This window comes from Candoia aspera, chromosome 1, assembly GCF_035149785.1.
Source record: "Candoia aspera isolate rCanAsp1 chromosome 1, rCanAsp1.hap2, whole genome shotgun sequence".
In the NCBI taxonomy this organism is placed as follows: domain Eukaryota; kingdom Metazoa; phylum Chordata; class Lepidosauria; order Squamata; family Boidae; genus Candoia; species Candoia aspera.
This window is the reverse complement of record NC_086153.1, coordinates 5,307,787-5,319,348: the sequence shown is the minus strand read 5'-3', so window position 1 is coordinate 5,319,348 and position 11,562 is coordinate 5,307,787. Positions and strand designations below refer to the sequence as shown.

General features: G+C 44.2%; 1 long non-coding RNA gene across 1 annotated transcript in view; it reads left to right on the top strand.

Annotated features, from left to right (window-relative positions):
- The first annotated feature begins 3,554 nt into the window (after positions 1-3,554).
- The window catches only part of LOC134492363 (uncharacterized), a 227,729-nt gene continuing 219,721 nt past the window's right edge, over positions 3,555-11,562 (top strand). Inside the window, exon 1 of the long non-coding RNA XR_010067434.1 lies at positions 3,555-3,590. This is a non-coding gene — a long non-coding RNA (uncharacterized LOC134492363). The remainder of the gene's footprint in view (positions 3,591-11,562) is intronic.

Genomic DNA, 11,562 nt, shown 5'->3' with positions numbered 1-11,562 from the left:
GCAGGGAAGGCTGTTTGGGTGCTATAATTTTCTGAATGATTGAAGGTGTCATCAAGTCATTCTCGACTCCTAGCAGCCACAGAGATAGATTTTCTGTGGTGATCTGTCCCTAACCTGGTCCTTCAAGTCTTCCAACAGTGCCCCCATCTCAGCTGTAACTGAGTCCGTCTCCCTTGTTCCTGGTCATCCCTTCTTCTCTTTCCTGCCACCTTTCCCAGCTTTTTTTTTTTTAATCCGTTCAGTTGTGTCTGATTCTCAGAGACTGCCTAGGCAAGTCCCTGCGGTTTTCCTGGCAAGGTTTTTCATAAGTGATTTGCCGTTGCCTCCTTCCTAGGGCTGAGAGAGAGCGACTGGCCCAAGGTCACCCAGCTGGCTTTGTGCCTGAGGTAGAACTAGAACTCACGGCCTTCCGGTTTCTAGCCTGGAGCCTTAACCGCTACACCAAACTGCCTCTCCCAGCTTTTACTGACGTCGAAGAACCTCCTATTTCTTCTGTATTTGGGAGTGCCCTTCTCACTTTACGGAGAGCCAGGTTTGACCCAGAATCCTACTCTGACAATGCTATCGGAAAGCTTTTTTATTTGTCAGGAAAACTGGGGACAAAGGGTGCCGTTCTCTCTGACTTCAACGACTGCCTTTTTCAAAAAACGTGACACCCATGAATGAAATATTCAAAATGCAAACAGAATTTTCCTTCGGTTCTCTTCCTCGATGCTAATTCAGGGTGGCCTGAAGGTATTTTTTATAACCCCTTTCAAAACAACCCCAAAATATTGATAATACAATCCTGAAATCCAATTCGTAGCAGCAATAGGGGAGAAACAGGCACGCCGAGCGTTTATCAGTGCAAACACTGTGCGAGGAGACCGACATAAATCTATGCTGGCAAAACATCCGGAGGAGTTAGCTAGAAACTTTTAATAAAATTTGTTAGGAAAAGTGCTGAGTCCTCCTGATTTTTTGCAATTGGTGCAGACCAGCTGGATCTGCTTAGAAGTCCCATTGAAGTGAATGGGGATTTGGATAAGAAGTTTCCCAGCCTTCAAAGGTTAAAACAATGTTAAGTGACAGACTGGGAAACAGTCTAAAATGAATTTCCTGCATGTGCAGCCAACTAGTTCAATAGAATAACCCCAGGGGTATCTGGGGGGGCGGTTTAAAAAGCCAAGATGCTGGCAGTGACTCTGTATATCCCCACCTCTTTTTTACACATGTGGCAACTTACCTAAAAAAAGGGGGGAGGCTTGGACTGTGTGGTTGCACCCTGCGATCCCCAAATGATCCCCCAGTGTTAATATTTATTTCTTACATTTCTAGCCTGCCTGCTGATTACAAATCTCCTGGCAGGCAGCAGATGGATTAAAGCATGGTATGAAACATCAGCATAAGGCGATTGCTATGCATTGGGAGTGGCAATGAAGACCAACATAAGAATCACAGTAATCAAGCCTTACAGCATTATGGTAAAAACACACACGATATCCCATGTTTGCCATGTCATGTCATCCAAACTGAAGCAACCGCTTTTATCCAAGTCAGTGTTGATTCTAAGCAAGTGCACAGAGAGATTTTCTCTGGGTGGATCTTTTCCTAACCTGGTCCTTCAGATCTTCCAATGGTGCCCGGTGCCCCATCACCACTGTAACTGAGTGCAACCATCTTGCTGCTGGTCATCCTTCTCTTTCCTTCCACCTTTCCCAGCATTATGGGCTTCCCAAGAGAGCAGCCTCTTCACATAATGCGTCCGAAGTAGGATCGTTTGAGCCTGGTCATTTGTGCCTCAAGTGAGAACTCTGGGCGGATTTGTTCAATGATCCACTGGACTGTTTTCTTGGCTGTCCACGGTATCCTCAGGAGTCTTCTCCCACACCAAAATTGGTGGGTTTTTAAAATATTTTTACACCATGGGAAACCACTTCCCAATTACTTCCAATTGTATTATACTCCCATTTCCCCTATATGTAGATGCTTTAGCATCATTCCTTTTTTAAAAAATAAATTTGCTCAGCAAGGCTAAAATGTGGAAGAGACTGCATTACACAACCCAGGCAATTAATACAGCAATACACACACACACACACACTTATTATTATTATTATTATTATTATTCCCACCTTTTTATATATAACTCAAGGTGGCATTTAGTTAGCCTGAGTTAGCATATTGTACGAACCCAGCTCATGATTGCTTTACTCTCATTTTACAGACTTCAGCTATTTTTTTTCATTTCTTAAATTGCATTTATAAAACCAATAAAGTCCCAAGGTGTTTACACATGTAAAATTCCAAACTTGGAGTTTTCTTCCCTTCCAGTTTTTCTCTCCTGCCACCCTCTCTCTTGGTTCAATTAGAGCCATATTTTCCTTTAAAATAAAAAAATAAAAAATAAAAATATGTTTGTTATTATTTTCAATTAGAGGATGTGTAGGAAGTTTGCTATAAATCCCAGTGGGTCTGCATTTCATTTTGATCAGGAAAGATTAAAATGCTTGAATTCACATTGACATCCGCTTCGCATTACAGAGGTATAAACGAAAAGGGGGGGCCGGGGGGGCATGTGTGTGCAAAGATTGATTTAAAGCGACAGCCAACGAACAGCTCTGGAGCAAGAGAAGAGGCAGATTGTACAGTTTTGCTGAATTAAAACAACAACTTAAGGCCCCGATAGTCCATAAAATCTTCCATCCTTTTCCTTTTGATTCTCGCTGCCAATATAAACCGTCTCCCTTTGAAAGGGATCTTTGGCTTAATTATGTTTGCAAAATATGCTTATTGTCCTCGCAGAAAGAGCACTTTATGGCTGGTTTTATTTTGTTTTTGTTTTTGTTTTGTTTTTGTGGCGAGCTGAATTTTCTGGAATTTATCCCCCAGTTGCTTTTTGGAACCGTACATATACACTGAGATAAATTATATATGCAAGGCACCAGGAACTGAGACCCCATTCTTAATGAGCCTGCTTGCCACACAGCCTGGCGAGGTACTGCAGCTGAATTCAGTGGGATGAATGTTTGAGCAGGCCTGTCCCTTGTAGGACTTGAGAGGGGGGGAAGCAACCTGTGGGGTGCAAATAACACAGGGTGAGCACAGTTTAGCCAAAAGGCCGCTGTTTAGATGGGAGCTGGTGTGGGGTAGTAATGAAGGCAGTGGTCTAGGACAGGGAGACCCCCCTCTTCAGCCACAGATGCTCCCTGGGGCCTCTGGGCCAGTTCCCCCCCATAACCCTAGAGGCAATGTGGGGTAGTGGTGAAGATGCTGAACCAGGAGGGGAATGCCCATGCTCTGGTGTACACTTTAGTACTGAAAGCTCCCTGGGGGGACTCTGGGCCAGTCCCTCCCTCCCAGTCACCAAGCCAGTGAGGGGTGGTGGGGAAGGTGCTGGACTAGCAGCAGGGAGACCCAGGTTCTTGTCCCCCTCAACCAGAAAAGGATGGTCAAAATGACAAAAGCAGTTGTGTGCCTCTTGCACATGTGTATAGGGTTAGAATTGTGGAATCCATAGTATCCAATAGAAGAGAATATATGTAGCTCAGGGCTGAACTGTGGAGGGTTCAACTGTGGAGTCCTTGGTGCTCTCTGAGCTTGGTTGTTTGGTGATGATGTTACCTGGTCAGGTAATGAACATCTGCAAACAAACAACCAAGCTCAGAGAGCACCAAGGACTCCACAATCCATAGTATTCCCTGTGATCCTGTAAGGAAGTGAAAGTTGGACTTTGAAGAAGCAGGATAGGAAGAGTATTGACGCCTATGAACTTTGGGGATGGAGAAGACTCCTGAGAGTACCATGGACAGCCAAGAAAACGAACGGACAGATCCTTGAACAAATCAACCCAGAGTACTCCCTTAAGGCACAAATGACCAGGGTCCAATTATCCTACTTTGGACACATTATGCAAAGACCCAGCTCTCTGGAGAAGGCTCTAATGCTGGGAAAGGTGGAAGGAAAGAAAAGAAGAGGACGACCAGCAGAAGGTGGAGGGACTCAAGTTACAGAAGAGATGGGTACACCATTGGGAGACTTGAAAGACCAGGTTAGGGATAGACCACAATGGAGAAAATCTATCTATGTGGTCACTAGGAGTCAAAAACGACTTGATGGCACATAATCAACAAATCAATCAAGTTACCAGATATCTGAACAGGAAAAGGAGGACATGGACAATTATAAAGAGGACAAATGGGGAAGAAAAGAGGGCACACTCACAGTTTAACTTTCTTGGCATCCACAACAAAAATTACAGTGAAAAACTGCAAAGCGACAACAACCATGCATATGAAATGGTTTTTCCAGCATCAGAAAGACTGTCTTTTCAGTTGCAATATATTTCCAACAAATCTTCCTTTTCAAGAACATATGTTAGCAATAACGTAGAATCGACGAAGACACGCTTCCCAAATCTCACCGTAGAAACTGGTAAGTTGTGCCTCTCCAGACTATGGCGGTCATAGACTTGAAGGGGCTGAATTGAAACCGAGGGGTGGAATCAGGAAATAAACGAAATGACGTAAATCTCGGCTGTTGAGTCTGTTGACAGGCGAGGGAAAGACAGAAGTGGACAACTTGCAAGGTCACAATACACATGAAAGTTTGAATAACTACTGTCGTGAAACAGTCCAAAATCATAATTTTTAAAAAAACACCCCAAAAACCAGACAATATTTGATTTTAAAGCTAGGCCTGCCAGATGGAGGATGTCAGCTCAACAAGGAGGACATGTTGTCCTTTTGCTGGACGTCTAGGTCACCTTACATGTGTACAATTTCACAATGCACACAAAAGAGGAAGGTCTTGCATCACACTGATTTTGTCTGTCTGCTTCCCCTACGCCCCCTTTGATGCTGCTGCACAGAAAGTCACTTGGGTGAGTCTCTCTTTCTTAGCCCAACCTACCTCACAAGGATGTGGTGGTGGTGGAGAAAAATAGGAGGGAGGGGTGCAATGCATACCACCTTCAGCACCTATATGGAAAGTAGGATACGAATCAAGCAAATAAACTAGTCCTTGAATTATTCTAAGGGTTGCTGACAGGCTGGGGTCACTCAACACCCTGATTGCTAAACCTGGTTGAAGTACACATACAAGTAGTCCTCGCTTAACGACCCAACTGAGATGGAATTTTGGTTGCTAAGTGAAGTGGTCAATAAGCAGATCTGACCCGATTTTACCACCTTTTTTTGCAGTGGTCATTAAATGAATCACCACAGCCGTTAAGCTAGCCTTGTGGTCGTTAAGTGAATCACGAGATTCCCTATTGATTTTGCTTGCCAAAAACCAGCTGGGAAGATAAAAAATGGTGATCACGTGACCACAGGATGCTGTGACGGTCATAAATGTGAACCAGTTGCCAAGCACCCAAATCATGGTAACATGACCGTGGGGATGCTGTGACAGTTGTTAAGTGGGAACACTGGCTGTAAATCAGTTTTTTCAGCACTGTCGTAAGTCTGAACCATCAGAAAAAGAATGGCCATTAAGTGAGGACTACCTGTATTGATGGTGACATGCCCAAAGAAATGCACCCAAGGATGCTTCACACAACTTGCTTGTGAGATCTGGCTTGTGGGATCCCAGCCAGCCAGTGAGTCAGAACTGAATTAATTAAGACAAACATTTTAATCAACTAAAAGGGTATTTTTAAGGGGTGTGGGTATAATTTATTTAAAATCAGCCTATGTGACTTTTACGAACAAAGGAACATTGGATTTCCTTTGATTATCCTGGCTTCTTGGCTCCACAAAAGGCCTCACTGGGAAAATATATTCTTGCATTTGTTTCCTTGAATTTATTTCTTGTATTGATAGCCTGCATTTTCTCAAAGACAAGAGTGGAGGGATTCTGAATGGCTTTTCTCACCACATCCCAATAAGGCAAAGCTGGTCTCTCAGTTACATTTTTCTTTAAGAATACATCGCTTTGAATCTCACACAAATGCATGCGCATTTAATGGAAGCAATTGTAAGGCCCTCGGTAAGGTGGGAGCAGGGGCTGCATCCCTTTAAACTATAGGCCCCTGAGGAGGGTGTGTGTGTGTTAAAAAAAGTTAATACTCCAGCTGTGACCACACCATTGTATCTTGAGCCTTTTTTCGTGGCACATGTTAAACAACAACGTGAGGCTTCAATCGTTCAGTTGCAACTGCCATCTTCACTTTTTTGACACCCTCTCCTCCAAGGCCCCTGCCTGAAAGAGACAATTACACTTCTGTTTTCCTTCAAGTATTCTTTCACTGGCAATTTGTATTCACTAGGTGTGGTTTTCAGCTGAGTAACCTTCAAAAAATTTGTCCAGATTGGCATCTCAATGCAGCTCCTTCCGGATTTTGGCTAGTTGCCCCTTAAGCTGTCGAAAATGGTTTCAGTATTTGAAAGCATCTTTCCCCACCAGCTGTTTCTCTAAATGGGCTGGATGCTGACACATCTGGAGGAGGCCTGGCTGAGTAATTTTGTGTGTGTGTGTGTGTGTGTGTGCCTTCCAGTCAGTTTTTGATTCCTGGTGACTGCCTGGACTAGTCCCTGCAGTTTTCTTGGCAAGATTTCAGAAGTGGTTTGCCATTGCCTCCTTCCTGGGGTGGAGAGAACGTCCAACATCACCCAGCTGGCTTCGTATCTAAGGCAGGACCAGACCACACCATCTCCTGGTTTCTATCTTGGTGCCTCAACCACTACACCAAACTGGCTCTCATTATGTAATGAGGATGTGATGACAAATGAAATACAACCACACTGAAGTCCCCATGCTGGAACAACACCTTTGTAGCAGAGAAAGGAAATCCCCAGAGGCCACATTTACAAATCACCCTGAACCTGGTGTCTGAATGAAGGTGTTTTCAAGGCCACCCACATCCAGAGTCTCTTCAAATCAACAATTCCCTCTCTTGATGCCCAACGAGCAAAATCAAGGATAACACAGTCTCAGCCAATATTCACAACCAAGGACAATTTTCAGCCCTAATGAAAGAATGGCATATTCTTAATTTTGCAGTACGACAACATTAGGTGTACTAATTTTTCTCAGTTTCTCATTTTGTTCAGTGGGATTTTCCCCTATTGAGTACAAACCAGGCCCTCCTTTCATTTTCAAGATCAACGCCAATTCCTAGATCAGTATTTTTCAACTGAGTCAACTTTAAGATGTGTGGACTTCAACTCCCAGAATTCCCCAGCCAGCATGGCTGGCTGGGGAATTCTGGGAATTGTAGTCCACACATCTTAAAGTTGCTGAGGTTGAGAAAGAGTGGCCTAAATGTTAACACCCCCCAAAATTCAAAAGTGAAAACTGTTTTCTGACTTCACAAAAGTTAGAAGGTGGGACATCTCCCTCATCCCCCCCAGCACTTTCTCCTTTTTATTCGCTTTCCTTCAGCTGCATAGGAAAGTAGTAAAGAATGACATAACAGCTTCTTTTCTTCTTTGCCTTTTCTCATTCTCTGGAACATGAATTGGTCCAATTGTGCTGGGAAGAAAATTCAGGGCCAGCAATTTATGAACGGGGTGCCCTCTTCTGGCCAAGCCTGTCAAGTCATTTTAAACATGAATGGGTTAGGAAAAATCCATACCACTTTGACGCTGTTGTTGTCAATGCTGTGCATGTATTATTAGATTGCGGTGTTTACAAATAGCCTGCAAAGATCAGTGACATATCAATCATTTTGCAGATTAAGGGAGGGCCGGAAAACACCTTTCCGAATGAGTTCAGGGCAAGGAGGAGATTCAGCTTGGAGACTGTTGGGTTTGTAACCCAGGTTTGGGCTCAACTGGTGCACCTGTCTCACGTGGGCAAAGCAACCTGCCCCCACCCCCAAACACACCAACCAGGGCTTCAACCAGGAGAACCCTCAAATTGCTAACCAGCTCCTTCGCAGGACAGGCAACACCATTCTACTTGTTATCATCCACTCTTCTGCTCTTCCTAAAATGCTTTTTTTTAAAAATGGCCAGCTGCGCTGCAAATTTTGGGAAAGTGAGAATTTTAAGTAAAAGCCTGAATTTGTGCCTTGGCTCCAAATAAGTTTACATACAAACATAAACAAAAGAAATATCTTCTGGCTTTATTCCATTTTTTCCTTCTTCAGTTCTGGGTCTTCCCAGAACAGGGTTGTCTGCAGGGGTGGGGGGGGGTGTCAAAGAGCCAAGATGTTCTCTGGGTCCCCAAGATCAAAGCATTATCCCTGTCTCAGAAAATACCTGAAAATCCCCACACTAAGACTCCTGTGAGATGAAAGAAGAAGCCACAAAGCAGTGTGGAACAGCAGGGTGGATAATCAGAGCAAAGGAAAACAGGGGATAAATATGGAGGAATATCTTCAGCATATTTTTCCATGCCAAGATGCTGGGGAAGGTGGCTCACGTATCCTCACCATTATCCCAGGTTCAGTCACAGCAGAAAAAGAAAATCTTACACCAACTTTTGCTTAATGGATCAAAGCATTTTAGGAGAAGTCGCCTGCTCTAAACAAGAGGAAGCATTAAAGGTTTTGCGTATGTTAGCCTATAGAAGAGATGATGGAGAGCAGATACGATTGTGGTCTTCAGACACCTGAAAGGTAGTTAAATAGAAGAGGGAGTGGACTTACTCTCTTGCTGGCTGGGGAATTCTGGGAGTTGAAGTCCACACAAAGTTGCTGAGGTTGAGAAACACTGTTCCAGACTATATCAGCCAATGGAACATGTTGCTAGGTGAGGTGGAGGTTTCTCCTTCACTGGAGGTCTTCAAACAGAGGCTGGATAGCCATTTGTCAGAGAAGGTCTCCTAGATCCTGCCCTGCTCAGGGGATAGGACTAGATGATCTCTAAGACTCCTTCCCATTCTTTGAGCCTAAACCTCATCTTGCATGCCTGAACTCTGGCATGGTTTCAACAGGAAGAATCAGTTGCAGGCATCTCTTCTCCAAATTTCATCTCCCCAAGGTTCTGCCCTCCCACCAAGTGAAGCATTTGCTTTCATAGCATGTAGACATCAAATAAGAACTCAGACTGGAAGATAGTTCTCCCTTTTCCCCCTGTTTATTAAAATACATATAATTCTTTCCTGCAGGTTTGTGGGATCTGCAGGATAGGCAAAGGATCAATTCATGCTCACTTGGCATCTCATTGACATCTATTCACTCTTGATTTCCTCCACCTTCCAGAAGAGTATTTTCCCAATGGGGTGCTCTCTAGATATTTTGGGGACTCTACAGCCTTGAATTCTCAATGCCCTGTGGCACCAGGCTTGAGAAGTCTGCTTCTGAACAATAATTGATTGATTGATTGATTGATTGATTAGGTGCTATCAAGTCAATGTTGACCCTTAGTGAACACACAGGTAAATTTTCTCCAGAACTCTTGGGCCATACTAACCCAATATTAAGCTAAAAGCTGGGTACAAGTCAATACAGTAGATCACATGGAGATAACTAGGGACAATACCTCTACTTTCTCTGCACCCCAAATCAGAAATGGGTGAAAGCTCCATGAATTGTTTCATTTAGCCCTTAAAGTTACCATTCTGCAGAAGACGCTGAGTAGAAAAAATTGCCGAATTTCCTTGCACCTGGTCAATTGTACTCAGATGCTTACCTGTTGCAGTGGTAAGGAGATATGGCACAACATTTTTCTTCCAGTATTTTGTTCAGGTTTTGGAGGTCCACATCTTTCAAAACCTGCGTATTTCTCTATCAGTTCCATTGCATAAGTATTCAAACTGACTGGTGGTATATTTAGGCCAAGGGCTTTGTATATTGGGGTTTTAGCTAGTGATTACAGGTGGTCCTTACTTAACAACCATTTGTTCAGTGACTGTTCAAACTTACGACAGGACTGAATGAGTGGTACTTACAACTGGTCCTCGTACTTATGACGGTTGCTGTGTCCCTATGGTCATGTGATTACAATCTGGGTGCTTGGCAACTGGCTCGCAATTGACATTGCAGCATCCTGCGGTTACGCGATCGCCATTTGCAATGTTCATGGCCAGTTTCTGACAAGCAAAGTCAATGGGGAAGCTGGCGGGAGGTCTCAAATGATGACCACGTGATGGTGATGTTGTGCTCTATGACCGCATTGCTTAGCAATGGAAATTCTGGTCCCAATTACTGTCATTAAGTGAGGATGTTTATTTTGCTCAGACAGAAACAAAAGCAAAAAGGGCAATTTCAGGCAAGAATAATTTATCCTTTTTCTGGTAGCCTGCTTTGTCTGGAAGAGGGAGAGAGAATGGAAAAAGATAAGATAGATGATTGATGATAGATGATAGTTGATAGATGATAGAGATGATAGATGGATGGATGGATGGATGGATGGATAGAATGAGATAATATGGCTCCACCTATTTGTGGCTAATCTATCCATGTGATCACTAAGAGTACACTCTGACTTGATGGCATGTAATCAGTCAATCAATTTGTGGCTAAACATTGTCCAGGTTTAGTCAGCTCCATCCACTATTGCCAGATGACCCTTACATGATTATCCCTGAAAATAAGTGGCCCTGAATAGAAAAGACTAATGCCAGCCACCCTTGTCCTAAACTCAACCACTTTTGATCGGTTGTAAGTTTTCCAAGTTGGATGTTTAACCAGCTTGCCAGAGGAGGAGGAGGAGGAGGAGGAGGAGGAGGAGAAAGGAAAGGAAAGGAAAGGAAAGGAAAGGAAAGGAAAGAATTTAAGTAAGTAAATACTTAAGCATCCACAAAGGGGGGGGGGCAAAGAAGTCAAGAGGGTGGCCATGACCGTGTGGTTGAAGCCCCACCCCTTTTGTACAGGCATCACATATGAAGCACAACTAAAAAAGGAGAAGGGCTTTGAACTTGGTGCCACAGCAGCACTCTTGACTGTTTTGGCCCTCCAGCTCTGAGAGAGAAAAAAGGGGTCGTTTCATCACGATGCCAGAGTCCACTGGGGGAAGACTTGGCTCTGCAGGAAATACAGCTTTCCCCTTTTGACAAATAGGTTGTGCAGGTTTTCAGTCGTTTCTCAAAACCTGCCTAACCTATTGGAGATGAGGGGGGAAAAAGCGGGTGTGTGTGTGCTCCAAATGAAGCTGCACTGGAATGACCAACCTGTTGGGCTCCGTTTAAAGGGTGGTCTATTCCTCAAATAGCATGGACTTTTCCAGTCCTGAACCAATTTGGAAAGGGTTAATGGTCGTCTGGGGTTTGGGCTGGGGAAGAGAAAGGGGGCCTAGAGAGCGGGACGCCTGGCCTTACGGACAGCAGACAGTCTTTTGTCCAGATGCTGCTGTCTGACGCCTTCTGCTCCGGCTCGAGGCCCCTCCTGTCTCGCGAACAAAGGAAAACCGGGCTGATCCACCCAGCAGAGTTTCCAATTAGAGGCGTCTGCGCTGGTGTTTTTTCTTAACTGTTTTTTTTTCTTCCCCTCCCTATTCATCCCACAGTGCCATTATCCACCACCGTTGTCTCCCAATTAACGGCTCTGCACCCTCGAGGAGAAAAGAGGTCTTTGTCCGGGGGCATTTAACAGAGATCACTGGACAATGTATGTGCGTATGCGTGTAAGTTTACATGAGAGCATGGATGTCTACTGATGGCAGTGGGTGGAGCGCAAAACGTTTGGGCTGAGCACCC